The sequence below is a fragment of the Ptychodera flava genome, chromosome 21 (assembly GCF_041260155.1).
Source record: "Ptychodera flava strain L36383 chromosome 21, AS_Pfla_20210202, whole genome shotgun sequence".
In the NCBI taxonomy this organism is placed as follows: Eukaryota; Metazoa; Hemichordata; class Enteropneusta; family Ptychoderidae; genus Ptychodera; species Ptychodera flava.
Window position 1 is genome coordinate 18,674,036 of NC_091948.1, and position 19,339 is coordinate 18,693,374.

A 19,339-nucleotide genomic window follows, 5' to 3' on the forward strand; every position below is an offset into this window, starting at 1 on the left:
TTGGATTTTGACACGGCCTCATAATTGCGTAAAATTCATCATGTCAGCCACAAATTTCATCATTCAGTTGCATTTTTGGCATGCCCTTCTGGCGCGTAACTTTAATACTCAGACATAATTTTCAGCACACCCAACTTAAATATATCAGATATACATATATCAGAGATATATCATATCTGTATGTTCAATAATTTTCAGTGGGCTCTTTGAGATTATTACTTAATTAATATATCAGACATTTTTCAGCACGCCCTTCCAGCTCATGACTTAATTATATAAGACATATATATCAGAGATATCAGGATGTTTCATATTTTTGGTGCGCCCTTCAGGCGATGTACTTTAATAAATCAGAGATATATGTCAGAGATACCGGTATCTTGCTTAAGTGAAAGTGTACCATTATGAAATCTGCAGTTCATATGAAAAGCATGACAAATTCCTGATACATTTCTGTTTTCTGTATGAGAATTCAGTATGAGAAAGCAACATGCATAAATATATCACAATATATATTTGATACAGTGACATATTTTAGAAATAGAAAAATGAGAAGATTTTTTTCGTTTTCATTGATGCAACTATTTTCCTTTGTCATAGGTTTTCTGTAAATAGATGCTTTTTTATGACTACAATAACAGTTCACAAAAGGCAGTTTTCGTCATAATTAGCTGTGCTTTTATAGTTACAATGTTAAAAGAAAAGGTCCTCTGCACACATCTGATTTGGCTATAATAGCTCTCTAAGGCTTCTCAGGAGATTTACTTGGACAGCTGGTAACACCCATGAAAGTTTTTGATTTACTTCTTTTTCCTCTTTGATATTAATGATTGACATCCATTTCTGTACAACAGTTCAGGACATCTGATTAAGTATGTGTGAAATACATTCACAGCTCATTTCATTTAAATACTGTATTCAAACTTTAAAATTGACACTTTGAAATTCCTATCTTACAACTGACATGTCAACAATTTCATTATAACTAAGAATGACTGTTTAAAATATAATATATATGATGAGCAACGAAATGAGCAGACTGCAGGTGACTTTACTGCAAATAAAACCATAAGTACCGGTATGTCATAAATAATACAAACAAAACAAAATCATGTTTGTTTGTTTTGTTGTATGTGAGCCACGTCTAAGACACACAACAAAAGTACTGTTTCAGTCTCAGCTAAATGTTCAATGAATTAGTCAAATGTCACCTAAGATATGCCACAAGAGAATACCATTTCCACTCCAAAATTTCATTTTTTGCCTTGCGAGAGGGGGGGACACCCCATCTCGCGCTCTCCCCCCCTCGGGTGCTTTGCTCTCTCACAGTCCACTTGTCTACTTTCTTAAATTACCTGGCTACTTTTAAATATAAGGACAACACTGTCTGAGTATAAGTTACATGAACCTCCAAATGTGAGCACATACATAAATTTTAACCAGATAAATGATAAAGTGGTGCCACATCCAAATTTGGCTGCCCCCATGTGAATTTTCAAACAGATAGTGAAACAAGTGCATAAACCTATAAACATTTTTACAGACCAACATGATTCCATCCAATAGATCTCATTGGACTGAATATACTTCACTGACTCAAGGTATTCTATTTTCATTGTAATATGTGAAGTATTGGAAAATTGCGGGAAATTTAAGATTAACTTAAACTATGTAAAAATTCCTGGCTGTTTTGTAACAAATTATTGTTTTCATGACAGTGCAAGGTAATATCACTTTATTGGTTGAAATAAAATAGTATCCGAAATTATTGGAAATATTTGAACTTGAACAAATTCAATGACTTTGCAGCTCACAGGCCTTTAATACTATTGTTTGCTAGTATTCTACTTGACAACTGGTCGGCTTATTTTGTTCTTGCTCACTGCATTATTCCCTAACTATGGGTCTGATTTTGACAAAAAGTCCTTAACAATGGGTCTGTTTTTGACAATACACATGGGTAGATGTTTTAAACTTAGGCCGCACACCCCCGTATGAAAATATTGAGAGTACCCCCCCCCCCCCGGGGGTAATTTTTTAAAATTCACTGACAACAGCTGAAGCGGCTGCCCGCACTCTGCGGCAATATAGCCCAGCGAGGTTTTTAATCGATTGGTACTGGCAGGAAGTTTAATCATAGACCCTTGAGAAAACAAAGGTCTGTGAATCTGCCAGTGCAGTGTCACTACTAATGTCAGCATGGCTTGTTCGCTACCCCAGCCATTTCACCTCATCTCGGTGTAGTCTCATTGCTATCCTGAGCAAGCATTTCGGGCGTAAATGCGATTTTGATGACTACTCAATCAAACGTTTTAAGTCCATTTCTGATCGGAGTTGCAGACGAACTCAAACTTGATATGTGGGCGAGTGCAGACGTAATTCAAAGTGGCCCATGTAAGGGTAGTTCCGTACCATGATCAACTTCGCCAGCCAGAGTAGTGTTTCCTCGGGCAATGACCATATGCAACATCGTGCGGACCCAACGATTTGTAATGTAAACCTGGCGTAGTCCCTCTGCAAGGAAATGATTGATTATTCAATAGAGGTAATAAATCACTTAGATGCATAAGCATTCATTGATAATGTGGAATCCTTCAGGTCAAATAGGCATTTTTCAGAAACAAAGAAACACTGCAGTCTCCATCATCAATGGTTTCATTTACGGGTAATAGTCTGGTGCCGAAACCCTGATTTTTGGTCGAACCCAAAAATTTCGGCCCCACAATGGTTCTCGGTGGTTTCTGTATCTTCAAAGCCTACTGAATCAGGATCTGCATGATGCCACCCTGGCACCCTTGGGCATTTTAATATATTCAAGATGGCCGCCAAGATGGCCGCCAAATATGTAAATGGTGATATCTCAGCTCTGTGAAATGTTATCAAAATGATTTTAGTGTCGTATGCCAGGTAAACAGGGCCAAGGAATTCATTTCTTTCATTGCCGAACATGTGCAACCCTTAATTTGCATAAAAATCCAAGATGGCTGCCAAAATGACCTCGAAAACAGGTAAAATGCCATATCTCAGCTCCATTAGAAGCTGTTGGAGTCATTGTGGTCTCCTTTGCCAGGCAAATGGGGCTAAGGAACTCATATCTTTCATTGCCTGATATGTACAACCCTTAATTTGCATAAAAATAATCCAAGATGGCTGCCAAGACGACCTCAAAAAAAGTTAAAATGTCATATCTGAGCTCAATGACTAGCTGTTGAAGTCATTTTGCTCTCCTTTGCAAGGTATATTGCGTCAAGCAATTCATATCTTTCATTAGCTGACATGTGCAACCCATAATTTGCATAAAAATCCAAGATGTCAGTATGTAACAAGTCATATCTCGATACGCTATGCCACTGATTATGGTGTCTTTCGGCATGTTTTACGGGTCAAAGAATTGGTATCTTTTGTTACATTTGCTGTAAAATCAAACATGAAAATCTGAAATAGATACTTACAATCCAAGATGGCTGCAAAGCTGGTTTCCACAACAAATATCAAGGTATATCTTAGCGGAAATTGCATCCTGGAGACTAATACATTAAGGGTTCAAGGCAGAAGGATAAGTTTCTTTCTTTATATAAAATGTAAAATATTTCATTGAAAGACAAAATGACCACCCAATATCAACTATGGCCACAAAGATGGATGCCACAAAAACATTGAGTCGCATCTTAACAACCAAGCATTCTTGAGACCTATTTTGTTTTGTTCCACAACAAATATCAAGGTATATCTTAACTGAAACTGCATCCTAGAGACTAATACATTTCAATATTGGTCGCAGAGTTTTCATTTCTTGTTTTCATGTTATTCCTCTAAAGTTGTACCCTTAGCTTTGCAATCATCATGCTGCAAACAATTTTAGTTTCTGCCATAGGGGCATCAAGAATATGAATGTTTTGCGCTTGACACCCATCCATAGCACTTTTAACAGTTTAATTGCAGTCAAATTATCCAATCTTTAATTGAATTGTTGTTGTTTTTATAATTAAATATAAAGACACCTTGCTCCTCTGAAAGCAATGTTCATCACTAGTTCAAATCCACTACCTGACATAAAAAGGTCTATACTGATAAGCATGTGCAATTTTCCTTGTGTCTCGGAATGAAACCGAAAGTACATAACAGTGCTGACGTGTTTCTTATCACATCACTTCTCCAATAGATGGATTGCAGACTAACCTGTACTGTTTTGATGGCTTGTGCCAGCTTTATTGGACTATGATAAGAAACATACCAACAACCAAAATGTATGCATACAAAGAGCCACAACTGCTAGGTGCCCATGCTGTGTCTTGTTATGGTGCAGTGGCCTACATGCTAGCCATGGGAGCCGCAACACACTAAAACTGCAAAAATAACGGGCATAACAACTGGCACACACATACATATAAACGTAGACAAGAAAAAATGAAAAAAGTAAAATATTGATGAACATGTAATATCCGCATATATAGATATTCATATTTATCTCTTATCTAATACTCTTTTGTTGTTGATTTTGCAAATCTTTATTCTACTTTATGATCAAGATCCTATATATATATATCTATATCTATATATATATATATATATATATATATATATATATATATATATATATATATATTATATATATATATAAAAGGAAATATATATATATAAGGAACGGTATTGTGAACAAAGATGGAAGGTCTCAAAGGGATTTCTATGATTCGGTTGGCTGAAAGATGCATCAGTTAATCACTTTGCATTTAACTTTTAGTCAAGGCTAACCAGCTCCCTAGAAGTGCATACATTCATTCCTAATGGATATGCAGGTGACCCTTCATATTCCACAGGAAGTTACAGATACTCTTTAACTCAACTGGCTGTGACATCTTTATTTTCTACGAGTATTGTATAACAAGCAACTGTCAATAATAATGGCCCTGCTAATAACAAAAGCGATGAAGGATGATTTGTGCAAGAATCTTACCGAATTTTACAGTTCTGGTCGAAATATTGTAAATTAGTATTTGGGTACATTGTTACAGATAAGTATTATAAACGTGCCACCAAATGCCACCAAAATCAATTTCATTAAATACTCAGTCAGCTGAAGTATTACATATTATATGATATGGCAGCTATTCCGGAGATCATATTTTCATTGAATTGATAAATGGTAGGTAAACAGTTCATGTAATGGGAAAAGTGGGTTCCTCGATACCTATCATGCCGCCAAATATTAAAATCAATCTCAAAGATGAGCAATGATAATATAAGTTAAGGCTACATGCCTGTTTTGCAACTCTTTTTAGGGCATCGATGATGTTTTGACTTCACTTTTGATATATAAGTTGAATTGAACAGTATTTATACAATTGACCCTTAAAATGTATCCAAAGACGCAAAACTTGGTCTCGCAAGCTACTTAGTAAATAGAGACATGATGTAATATTTTTGACACCATTATAAGCATTAAAAGATAAACTCCCTGTTTGCAATGTTCTTGAAAGTTTTTTTCAGGTCAGATAACAAGAGATTCAAATTCTGCGACTAATAAAACATGACCATACTCATCAAAATAGGTCTTAAAGAATGCTTGATTGGCAAAGATGCAACTCACACCTCACTAAATCTAACATTGGTGTTTGTAATGCAATTAAACCGCTCAAAGTGCTCTGAATTGGTGCCAAATGCAAGAGGTTGGTATTCCTGCTGCCTATGAATGACACTTTAGCAGAAACTAGACACTTGTTTGCAGCATGACAGTTGCAAAGCTTAGGGTACAACGTCTGATGGATGACATGAAACCTGGTCGTCATTGTCAAATCAGAAAACCATACCCGCAATGATAAAGGTATTCATAGAATGACTCTGCCACACTCACTTGCGGTCATATATTTAAAGGGCAGCAATATTAAAGATCCTGCTGAAATTGACCTGAGTGACTAAATTGGTGCAAAGATAAACAAGACAGATGACTCAGGATGGCTCAAAGATGACCAAACAAGTCACTCTTCTCTGCAAGTGCACAAGCATGCTCAGCAAATTCGCCTCGAATAACTGAAGCTCATTTATTGTGGTTGATTGACAAATGATAAAATGACCCTTCACGTTGTATGGAAAGGTACAGTTCATTATAATTTAATTTAAATGGATGGTTTGACAATTTATATGAATGAAAATGTGAATTCAATGACCTCTCAAACGGATCCAAACACATACAACCTTGTGTCGAAGATGCTAGATAAATCTTGTTGTAATGTTTTATGAAACCATTATAGCGGCAATGTGGGATAAAATCCTTCCATTAGAAGTAAGATTTTTCCAGCTCAGAAAACAAGTAATGAAAAACCTGCGACCAATAAAACCTGACCAAACACAACAAAATAGGTCTCAAGATTGCTTGGTTGGTTAAGATACGACTCAATGTTTTTGTGGCATCCATTTGTGTGGCCATAATTGATACTAGGTGGTCATTTTTGCTTTTCATTTGTGCATTTTTGCTGAAATATTTTACATTTTATATGACGAAAGAAACTTATCCTTCTGCCTGAACCCTAAATGTATTAGTCTCTAGGAAGCAATTTCAGCTCAGATATAATTTGAAATTTGTTGTGGAAACCAGCTGAGCAGCCATCTTGGATTGTAAATATCAATTTTAGATTATCATGTTTGATTTTACAGCAAATATAACAAAAGATACCAATTCTTTGACCCGTAAAACATGCCGAAAGACACCAAAATCAGTGGCATAGTGTATTGAGATATGACTTGTTACACACTTAAACAGATATTTGGATTTTTATGCAAATTTTATGCAAATTAAGGGTTGCACATGTCAGCTAATGAAAGATATGAATTGCTTGACCCAATATACCTTGCAAAGGAGAGCAAAATGACTCCAACAGCTAGTCATTGAGCTCAGATATGACATTTTAACTTTTTTTGAGGTCGTCTTGGCAGCCATCTTGGATTATTTTTATGCAAATTAAGGGTTGTACATATCAGGCAATGAAAGATATGAGTTCCTTAGCCCCATTTGCCTGGCAAAGGAGACCACAATGACTCCAACAGCTTCTAATGGAGTTGAGATATGGCATTTTACCTGTTTTCGAGGTCATTTTGGCAGCCATCTTGGATTTTATGCAAATTAAGGGTTGCACATGTTCGCAATGAAAGAAATGAATTCCTTGGCCCTGTTTACCTGGCATACGACACTAAAATCCTTTGATAACATTTCACAGAGCTGAGATATCACCATTTACATATTTGGCGGCCATCTTGGCGGCCATCTTGAATATATTAAAATGCCCAAGGGTGCCAGGGTGGCATCATGCAGATCCTGATTCAGTAGGCTTTGAAGATACAGAAACCACCGAGAACCATTGTGGGGCCAAATTTTTGGGTTTTGTGCTTCGGCACCAGACTATAAGCCTAATTCACGTGCCACGTGCTGCATGCCACGCGCCGCGCGCCAGAAGTAGGTGCATTTTCACTCCAATTTAATTCATTGATTCATTTCATGAATAAATCAACATTCAGGCTTCAACGCCGCCTTCTAAATGCATGAACTGGGAACCAGCGAATGACCAGCGAATTCTGTGCATATATGCAGAAAGGGACTCGAGAGAAATTATAGGAAGGGAGGGCCAGTATTTTTCAAAATTACACTGCACGTAAATTTGTAACATTAAAAATTGATCAATCAAAATTCTGTACATTGATTTCGAAGACCATATGTTAAGGTTGCTATATTGCAAATATCTAGGTCCTATGGTGTCTATCGAACTGTGACTGGTATGGGCGTAAGCCTATTGACAGGTATCAATTAAAAGGTTGCAAACAGGTTTTATTTTGAGGGCAAGTACCATCCTGCCAACTTGTATCAATCAAAATGTTACAAAACGCTGTATTTCGCACGCGTGCAAGTAAACCACAGTCCCACCACAACACATAGGCTGCGGGCAGGCCATCGTCGTAATCACAAATGTGCGCTAGGCTCCCGATCGTCTCAACACTACGAAATCACAGACCTTGGAAAATTGCGTAGTTGTTCAAGTCCGATTTGTTTCATTAATTCATCACAAAAGTTACGGTAACAACGGAATCAAACCAAGAGCGGTTTCGTTTGTTCCATGGGTTTGCAGTTCAGCCGGGTGCGAACAAGTATATGCGTACACTCGCTCAGTGTGACCTGGTGACAGTTTTCGGACAGGGTAGGCCTATAGTGATTTCGCCCAAAGCCGTTTCACAAATGACGAGCAGTACGAACTCTTATTACCATACCCTTCGAAACTTTATTGTGTTTATCCTAAAACTGTTAACAGGAAGGAAGTGATATTTAGGGGTCAAAGTTGCCAAATTGTTGACTCCATAGTGAGTGCGTAGTAATCAGACGTCATATTTGGAATGTATTTATAGGGGCTAAATATTGATATTTTGAAACTTCAAACCCTCGAGTTTCAATTTTGATGTGTTTAGAAAAATGTTTGTAGAAATGTTGTGATAAATTAGTTACGTTCAATCCATGGACGACGCAACTATATTTCGACGTGTATGGTGCTTACATATGGGACATGGGCTGTCTCTGTGTGTTGCTTTTGACACCTTGAAATGTTGTATCGTACGGTGTGTTTAACTTCGCGAAGTTTGCAGCGCCCGAAATAGCTTCTACCGAAAAAACTAACTATTCGAAACGGACCAGCAGCATCACCTGACTTAATATATGCGGTATCATGACTTGTAAAACGTTATCAATACGGAGCGAAGTGAGTACCACGAACAGCAAGAAAACTGAGATCGTCCGAAAATAGTCACACTGTCAGGGGACGACCTTGCAGTGGGACCGGGCCGGATTCGTTGCTGGCAGTAGTCTCTTGTGTACATACCGAAGCCATAGTATTCACATAGTGTCACCGTTGCTCGATCAAGACAGAAAAACTGTCAAAATTTTGAAAGCTGTCGGATATAATGCAATATATATTGGAAGAGATGCAACGGAACCAGAGGATCTCATACCCTGAAAGCTCCATTGTGTACACACAGACAATGAGAGCTTACGACCTGACATGACTTTGTAAAAACAGATTCATGATTGGCTAATTCTGATGAATAATTAATTAACCCCCATTCATACTTCCGCAGTTTCCCGGCGTAATCTGCCAGAGCTTGATTTTGCGTAGGTAAGCGGAGTGGAAATTATTGCTCTGGCTCGCGAGAATAGGGCAGGCCTACCATGAACGGATAGGCATACTCGTGTCAGGCCAGGTCAACATTGATTTTCGAAACACGATACAGTCTTGGCCAGTCTTGGTGTCGTAATCACGGGCAAAAGACGACTCTCACTTTATACCTCCATGCGTAAACAAATGCATTTCCAGTTAACCACTGTGACGCTAACCAGAGACTTTCCATTCTTGTTCAACGAATTTCAGGCTGGAACCATGGTCCCTCCACAAACGTATGTGACTGAAGGGCCCGCTATTGCATAACGGTGATAAAAGCCTGTCGATTCGATGCATTTTGCAGGATCAGGACTCTGCCTCAGCCGATTTTCAGTGCAGTGGCGTTCCAAAGCATAGGGCGATACTATTTGTTAAGGGGTAGAAATCAGCACGTGTTGCAATAAAAAGCCGCTAAAATTAGAAATGTCATATGGACATTCCCGTAGATCAAAATGAATTTTTCCCACTCCAGACATGCCGCATATCAGATCTCAGGGGAATACTGTTGTTGCAATTAAAACTGGATTAAGTAAACAAAGATAGAGTGCGTATCGTTAACTTAAGTTATCACGGTAAATACCGGTACAGGGGAATGTTGAAAACAACACCAAGCGGTCTTCCTACATGAATGCTGCTCTCTTCCCTTTCAGCCCATGGAATACGATTTTCATTATCTCTGGTTTGTAAGGCCAGAAATATTCTACCTATAATTTTTCACGCGTCCCTGGCACGCGGCGCGTGGCACGTGAATTTGGCTTACCCTTCATTTGCGAAATGTCGACGCGCTGACATGGCCATGCAAGACCAGACTGAGGGGCCAGACAGTTGCCGATCTTCTGCGGTGGCAAATGATACTGAAGTGGGCAAAGCTTCCAAATAAATATAGCCTGCAGATACCCTGCCTTTTAATATGAAAAATGTAACAGCATGCAACGGGGAGAGGATTGCGGAAACGCTGTCAGGCACTTGGTGAACACAACCTGACCGGTGATCTGGACGCTCGATCGAACGTACACAGTACATGCAGTGGGTGCATTCAGCATGGCGCTAATGTATGGATGAGAAAAATCAATCACACGATCATTTTAGAGCTGTACTTTATCATATCGATATACATATATTTCCGGAACATTGTGACACTATGAGGGCTAATTTAGTCTGCTCACAGGTGCCTGGGGTTGCCAGTGTACATGCATGTCTTCTCTCTATGCATGTACACCGGCAATCCCAGGCACCTGTGAGACTGCTCATGAATGTAAAAAATGGTCTGCTGGACGTCAGAAACGTTTGCAAATGCATCGTGCTGCCCAAGTTCAGAACGCTCAGCAGTGAGTTACTGACAGCATATGCACACCATACCGCAAAGCCTATTATATAATCTCTGCATGTTTATTAACGATTTCGTAGTCGGTAATCCAGGACGGTTCAGACAAAAAGACAAAATGGCACAGGATGTAGCTGATAGTTTGCAATTTTGATAATATTTCAGTAATTACCCGGTACGAAAGACCGGAAATTGCTAAAATTGACCTCTGAATTTGAGTCACATCGTTGAGCTCATGGTTTCAATATATGTACAATGTAGTATATAGTAAGTTCCAGAACTTACTATAGTGTTCATATTTATTTCAGTGTCATCAAAACTTAATTAATGACTGATCGAAAGGCTTCTACCGGAAACTGTTTTTCATTGACCACTGTGTAGGCGGTAGAGAAAACAAAGATAACTTTTCGTTTATATATAGTGTAATAGCATACTTGTAATTAACAATTAAACGAAATTATCTTTCCTCAGGAAGATCGAATTCGTCGGAACAGAAACTTTGGCTTTAATGCATTATTATCTACCCTAATTTAGTTTACCTCCTAGCTATGTAGAAATTAAAAAGCGACGAAAGTGTGGCCCAGTCGCTTGAATACGAAAAGTTACGACCCAGTGACCAACTGTGACTTCGGAACATTTATCACTGAGCAAATACTAAGAATGTGTCAACGGAACGAGGCAGAAATAGCGGCAGTAGTAGTCTGTTTGTGATATAGTAGATCTATAAGAGAAGAATAATTGTAATGTTGGTTGCACAAGTGTTAAAAAACATTAAACATACAGGTAGCCGGTAATTACTTTTCAAATTAAAGAAACTTTTTAAAAATTTTGAAAACATTAAAACATTAAATTCCATGGTTACGATTTCAAACATTATAAATTACACTGTGATCATGACTATGTATTATAGTGTACTGGATAGGAATTTTAAATTCACAATTTTTACCGATTTGTCTTTCCTGAAACTTTTGATCACTATCAGAAACATTTTAACTTAAGTTTATGTAACACCCTTATGGCTACAAAATGTAATGCTAATTGTTCATTTACAGGCAATCAAGAATGATTATGATGATGACCATGATGGTCATTATTATTATTATTATTATTATTATTATTATTCACACATGTTCACTTGATTTTCTTTTAAACTCATATAATTCCATATACAATATTTAGAATTATTTCATTGATGTGGTAAGTGTTAGGAGTTGAAACTGCTACCGAGAAAGGCTAACCTGGTTGCTTGGTAATTGGTTCACAATTACACGTTGGCTTTCGGTAAACCTGATGTGTGGAGTATAATAACAATATTTTGATACTTACTCTGTGTGGAGTATAATAACAATATTTTGATACTTACTCTTCTCGAGAGTAATTTTTGTGTCTACATTTTATGTTGTCTTGTAAATATTGGTAAAAGAAATTTGATTCTCTAATAATGACAATAATGACAATTGTGCTTATTTGAATGATGGCAGTGCCTTGACCTCAGATCTGCACATTTGATGTTAAGAGACGGGGCCAATCACATTAACTTTAAAGTAATATTTTATTTGTACAAATTGTGTAAGCCTTTGTGATAATTTTGATATGACGAGGGCCCTGTTTGTTGCATTCCAGGTTAGCGATGATATGGTCACACGTCTCAGTCAAAATGCAACATGTGACTCAGGCTTTAGCTGATGAAGTTGAAATATTAGTGTCGGTGAAGTTTTACCATATAATGACATTTAAATGAGAAACCCTTTGCTTGAACATTTGAATTCAAGATTTGGTATTCATTTAAGCTCTTTCTAAGGATTACTTTAACAATAGTGTGATAGATGGAGTCCCTTTTTTTAGGTGCTGCCTTTCAGAGATAATCAAATCAGTTAATACTCCGCATTTGTGTGGATAGTGTAGTTGCAGTTAGGGACTGGACATAAATTACAGGGGGGGGCGTGTTTTTTGGGGGGTGGGTCGCCATTTTTCATGCAAACATTTTGAAGGGTCATAAAATTTTGTGTAAGCGTATGGGGGAGGGTCACCATTTTTCATGCATCAAAGCTACACTTGCATGTGCACGTATTGAAGAATATGGAATACTGAAAACAAGAAAAAAATATTCATAAATTAGAATTAGAAAACATATTTATTAACTCTAGACTCAAGTTTGAAAATACGTATCTCTTTCTCAAGTTTGGAAATAAATATCAATATCTTTTTCTCAAGTTTGGACATAACTATATCTTTTCCTAAAGTTTGGAAATAAATACTAATTTTGATTTCTCAAGTTTGAAGATTGATAAAAATATCTTTTTCTCAAGTTTTAACATAAATAATATATTTTTCTTAAATATATAAATAAAATGAATGTAATAAACACAGTAAATACAAGTACAATATGATAACAATGAATATGACACAGACAATTGACTTGGTCAAATGAAATGTTACCAGAGTTTTGAATCAAATTTTAGTTAAGTAGTAAAGTGACTATTCTAACTTTGGAAGTGGACCAAGCCACTGTCACATCACCCAAAAGTTCTGAATACATATGAAATAACATCTGTTATGGGCACTCCAACAGAAATGACTTAGTGGATATAAAAAACTGTAAATGCTAATAAAATAATAAAATATACCATCAATGACATTAGTTTGCAATGTGCCCTTAACATCTGTACCAAGTTTCATGAAATTTGATGCAATATTTCTTGACATGATATCAGCCTAATTACAAAAATGCAATAATTGACATGATACTTTCACATGCCATCAGTGAAACAAATTGATGTGCATATGTATGAAATAGGTCAATGTCCTTGTACCAACTTTGATTGATACTGGTGGAAATATGTCTGAGTTATGGCTCTGTACATGAGAAAGTAGTAACAAAATGGCTGCCACGCAGTCATATTTGATCTTACTGTCTAAAAAAATCAACATGCAAATGTATGGCATGAGTCAATGTCCATGAACCAACTTTGAATGGAATCGGTTGAGACTTGGCAGAGTTATGGCTCTCGACATGAAAAAAAACATAACAAAATGGCTGCCATGTGGCCATATTGGATCATATCGTAACACAAATCGACATACGTATGCAGTGTTCTCCCCAGAAATTTATGAAACGGGATCGGCTAATTTGCATAACAATAACTATGTAAATTATGTTAATTATGCAATACACACATCAGTCCATAGCATCAGAAAAAATCCCACAATGAAAGGTTAAAGTAAAATCTTTTATGCACTTTAAGCACTTCATATATTACATTAATATTTTCATTCAAAGTCTTCCAGTTCACCCCAGAATAACATTCAAAATCAGACGTTTTATGTGATCCTCTGTTACTAAATGTTTGTCTGTAGCCAGATTGCTAAAACCATGGACGTCCATGGCTTAACAGTTACACGGACAAGTTCATTCAAGACTGAATATTATTGCACTGACAATTCGGAGTCAGCAGAGCATGCCTGCAGAGAAATATGTCGACTTTAAAACTCAATTCATAATAAAGAGAAGCCCGAAAATATTGATACCGGGTATTTTCAAGAACAAGATTTGAAATTGCATCGACTTTTACTTCGACAAACGTACGAAACTTCGACAACAGCGCGCGTCGGCAGCCATGCATTGTGTGGAGCACACTTGACCAAACGCGACCTTTGAACCCATACTGTATGCCCTATGGCTAACCGTACGTACATAGCTGCTATATTCAGATGATCAAACGAATGATTATTTTCGCTCATGCAGTTCCTTTTTATTTCATTTCATGGTGCCTTGAATATTGTAAAAAGGGTAATGGGTTTTGAAATTGGATCAAGTGCAACTGTTTCTCAAAGTCAATTGAACGAATCCATGCAAGTTAAAGTTACGAATGCGTGACACGAGGTGACACACATGGCTTCAACGTCATGTTGCATATTTTGACGTACCGGTACACAGATCTCGAAATGGCGCGAGCGTGTTAACTCGGACACGCAACGATCTGAACACACGGCAGTACCAAAGATTTTTACATCTGATGTTTGTCTCAACCAATCGTACGATTTCAGCCACTTCTGATCGATATCACTTTTCCTGACCTTCGGATCCTTACCAGTGCGAGACATTGGTGGCAAAGGCAGTTCAACCAGTTGCCTATACTATAGTATTAAAGATGCTTTGACGGAGTGCCCGCTGGCAAAGATGCAACACCGAGCCTTTCGTTTAGTATACTCCATGTCCGTTGTATAAAATGGCCGTTGTCTGTACGATCAGCAGCGTAACACATTTCATGCTTTTTTAATTTAAGTTTCATCCGTCTTAGCCGATGTTCATTTGCACTACAGCTGGCCCATTTATTCTCCTCACAGACAAGCGTGACTTTGGGTGCTTTGCACCCGATAATCCTGCCTCATTGTGTGTAAAAGCATCGACATAAAAGGAGAAGAGTCTAACCATTTCACACATTTTGGTGATGGAATAAACCTTTTAATCATCTGGTACGTCGTTTTATCGCCACATTAGAACCGTTTCACACTTAATAGCTCGCTGAAATAAAAGTGACAAAATCGCCGCCGAGAAACAATAGGTCTTCAGCCACATTCAAAGAGTATCAGCGGACATGAAACAGGGTCGGCATGAAAAATAAAGGGTCGGACAAAATAAAGGATCGGGCGAAAAAAATAAAGGATCGGGGCCGATCCTGTTAAACGGCCTGGGAGAAACACTGTACGTATGTATAATATAAGTCAATGTCCTTGTAGTTACAGAGTTTTAGCATTATCTTCACTACCATTATTTCCATCATTATTATCATCATCATCATCATCATCGGGATCATGATGATGATGATCATCACCATCATCAAGATCATGATGATTATGATCATCATCAGGATGATGATGATGATTTTGATGATGATCAGCATCATCATGATCATCAGAATCATGATGATCGTTATCATCATCATGATCATCTGGATCATGATCATGATCATCGTCATCTGATGATGATGATGACAGACACCCCCAATTTTTGATGGAAATGTGCTCTTTGATGACTAAGTATGCAGCTTTCGCAATTTTATCATTTTTCTCTAACTGAATGATATATTTTAGATCATGCCTTTTTACTGCACACAGTCCCTCGTGCAACAGATGATTTTTCCTGATTATTTCTTTGTCAATATTACAACTGGGAGCTATAAATGACGAGACCCTTTTCATGCCGGTGCTCATCCTGTGTGCCTTGTGTTTCTTGGCCCGGAGTCTATTTTGTTTTTGTTTTCTTTTTTGACTTTTATTTTTCATGTAGCGAGCTCCAAAAGGCCTTTGATCTTTTCCTGCTTATTAATCATTTCTTTCTGTAACTCTTGTATTTTATTGCACAAATCTTGTATATCTGTCAGATACTGGGTGTTAAATTTTGCTACATATTCACTTCCAGATTTTACTTTACCTGCCTTTGTGTACAGTTTTTCGTTACTTGCTTTAAGGGTGTTACTTTCAATCTCGAGTGCTATTTTGATCTTTGAGACTTTCGCCATATTATTTTCAATGATGATATTATGATGGGTTTCACAACTGTCTCTTTCTCGAGGATGTTGCCAACTGCAGCTGGATTACTGGCATTTGTAACACTATCCAACGATGCCTGCCACTGATCAATTTTACTTTCAAAGTAAACTGTTGCTGTCCTTCCTCATGGAATTTCTTTGTAAACTCCCTTGCATTCTTGCTCCATTTAAAGTAACAGTCACAAAATCCTGGGAGAACACTGTTAATGAAAACTGCTCGGGCTGTGGTTGCATTGGGAATGAACCCAAACTTAGATTTCATCCATAGTTTTTCTTTCCCAGTACCTGTGCTACTTTCACCTGATGGTTTTTCTGGATGAGACAGCCAAGTGTTGTTATCGCTGTCAAATGTGTTTCATCATGGAGGTTGCCAAACTCTGATTTAAGGTAAAATATACCTCAGGGAATGGTATTTTGACTCTCAATTTTTTACAATTCTGTTCTGATTTACAACTTGAGGGGTTTCGTTTTAAAGCTCTTTGAATTCAAAACTTTTCATCATCTTAGTTTTTTTGAAAACTGAATTCCATTGTGAAAATAATACTTCCCCCCATAGACTTTGCACAGGGATGGCAGCCATGATAAATTTCAAATATAAGTAAATGTTAGGTTATATGTTTTTCTGGTAGCAAACTTTGCATGGTGATCCCTAAAGTTTATTCCTGATTTGATGAGACAATAGTTGAAACTTTAACTTGAAAAGTTTGAGCAAAATTTCAATGTCTTTCACTTTCGAGGTACATACTACCTTAAACCATGGAGGTATATAAATAGAGAAACGACCAAGCATTTAAACTTGCCTGTTTCTATATATGTGTGTATATATATATATATATATATATATATATATATATATATATATATATATATATATATATATATATATATATATATACATATATATATATATATATATATATATATATATATGTAGTTTAGTGTTTATGCTGTGAGTTTATGCTACGTTCCGACGCTATGATATGTATATATATATATATATATATATATATATATATATATATATATATATATATTAATATATATATATATATATATATATATAAATGTAGTTTAATGTTTATGCTGTGAGTTTATGCTACGTTCCGACGCTATGATATGTCGCCTAACCGTAAGGCTACGATCTATCATAACGTCGGAATGTTGCACGAGTTCACGGCATATACTACACTTTTACAAACTACCCATGATCATGATGTGTGATGTACGTCAACGGTCCATGCTGACTGTCCATCATCCTATGGTATATAATGCGACAATTAACTTACCAAATTTTCCAAGGTCATCAGCACCCACATCCATCAAATGTTTTATTTTTTTGACACCCGGATGACAAAAATGTGTCTGTATATTGCTGGAGGTCACTTAGGAGTAAGAAATCTTTTATGTCGCGGCATTCAGCTGGACTGGTTAGTGTTGTTGTGTTTGTTTGGTGGTATGTGGCAGCTCTTTACTCCATCTTCCGGTTGCGCGGTTTTGATTACTATGAGTCGATGGGGGAAAAACTCATTTGATTTCCATATTACGTGAATTTTAGTGTCAAACATTGACAATTTTTTTTGCTTGAAATGGATACTAAAAATGCATAAGATTCCAACTTTAAGATCGCCCAATTACGTCATCCAAACGACGCATGCGTGAGAAAATGAACATGGCTGCCTCCGAGGCAACTAGCGTGAACGACATGACAGAGTGTGAAGAAAGGTGCATAAAATCAGCTCCAAAAGTTTCATTCTCCCAAAAAAGGAGCGAACTGAGAACAGAATCACGTCAAGGAACGTCTTGTGTACGTACGTCTCGGCAGATTTGTAAACCGGGAGATTGTGAAGAGAAGCTCGAAGCGTTGTTGGACATCCATGGGAAAACAAGCCAGGGTACACATTGGAAAACCACTCTTTTGTGCCAAGAAGCCACCAAAGACAGAACTTCATGCATCAGAATCAACACATTACCAGAGAGCACATGTGAAAAGTGTCAAGAGAATGATGTTCAATGATTCATTTCAAGGCAATAGTTTGGTGACTAGCATGGATGACAATGCCTATTTACGCTCTAGCACAGTGATGCATAGACTGTCGACAGTCCTCGTGCCTTCTTTTGACCGGAGTCACTTTATTGAGTGCGGTAGCAATCCAACGTAGGCGATCGAGCGCCGAAGGCGCGAGGTCGAGTGCCGAAGGCACGAGGTTGCTATGGAAACCACTAAAACGAGGGGATTTTGTTTGGTGTTGAATAACAAAAGAAAGAAAGGTATGTCAGTCAAGCTAAGACCAGTATGGGAAGGTCCATACATAGTACTCAACAAACTTTCAGACGTGTTGTACAGAATTCAGAAAGGTCCACGAGCAATACCAAAAATAGTTCATTATGATAGGCTGAAGTTGTACACAGGTGATAGAATGAGAAACTGGCTTGCAGAAGAAAATAATGTAGCTTGTACCAGCTCTAAATACCGGAAGCTACGCGAGACCAAGCAGTACAAGCGACTGGCGAGAGTCTAAGTGATGCATGGTAAGTTAGATTTGTCATTGCCATTAATGTGCTAACTACTTTCATAATTGTAATTTACCATCAGTGTGCCCTCAAAGCCTATTTGGCATGCCATGACTCATGAATATTCTCTGTGACGCAAGAACATTTTCAGATGAATATGAAATAGCGCTGATCGCAAATGACGTCACTGTTCTCTCTCATTAATATGCATAAATAAACATTTGTCTGCATTTTCAGCACAAATGACAAAAATAAAACCTGCGAGTGTTACAAAGGCTATTTAGCGTCACACTTATTCGTATGAATTGATGACTGAGACTACAAGCTGCAACAACAGCCGCGCATACAACGACAAAATTTGTCCGAATTTCTGCTTATTTGTCCGAAAGTTGCGCGCGTGCAGCTATATTTAGTAACAAACCCGAAATCACGATCAACGCTATTATACATTGTGACTCAAGTAAATTTCTCAAATTTTTCAATTGACTCAAATGTTTCATGAAGTCCCTTTTGTGCGAAGGCACACTTGATCATTATTTGGTAAATAATTTGTATTCCTTACACTGTTTATTTTCCTCAACTTCATGCAGTTGGCGCAAGAGATGTCAAGACTGGAGTGATCTATGATGTTGCTAACCAAGAGAAACAGAAGAAACTGCCCCAATATGATTTTAGCACTCCAGAAGTACATATTCACTCCTGCTTCATTTCGCTTCATGACTGGAAAAACTGTCATTGTAGAAGGTATGCTTCATAACATA

At 37.4% G+C, this 19,339-nt stretch overlaps 1 long non-coding RNA gene across 1 annotated transcript; it reads right to left on the minus strand.

Annotated features, from left to right (window-relative positions):
• Positions 1-306: 306 nt before the first annotated feature.
• Positions 307-17,744, minus strand: LOC139121612 (uncharacterized). The gene is made up of 2 exons (XR_011549329.1): positions 17,354-17,744; positions 307-2,514 (listed from the first exon to the last, which is right to left on the minus strand). It is a non-coding gene; the product is annotated as an uncharacterized lncRNA (long non-coding RNA).
• Between the last annotated feature and the right edge of the window lie 1,595 nt (positions 17,745-19,339).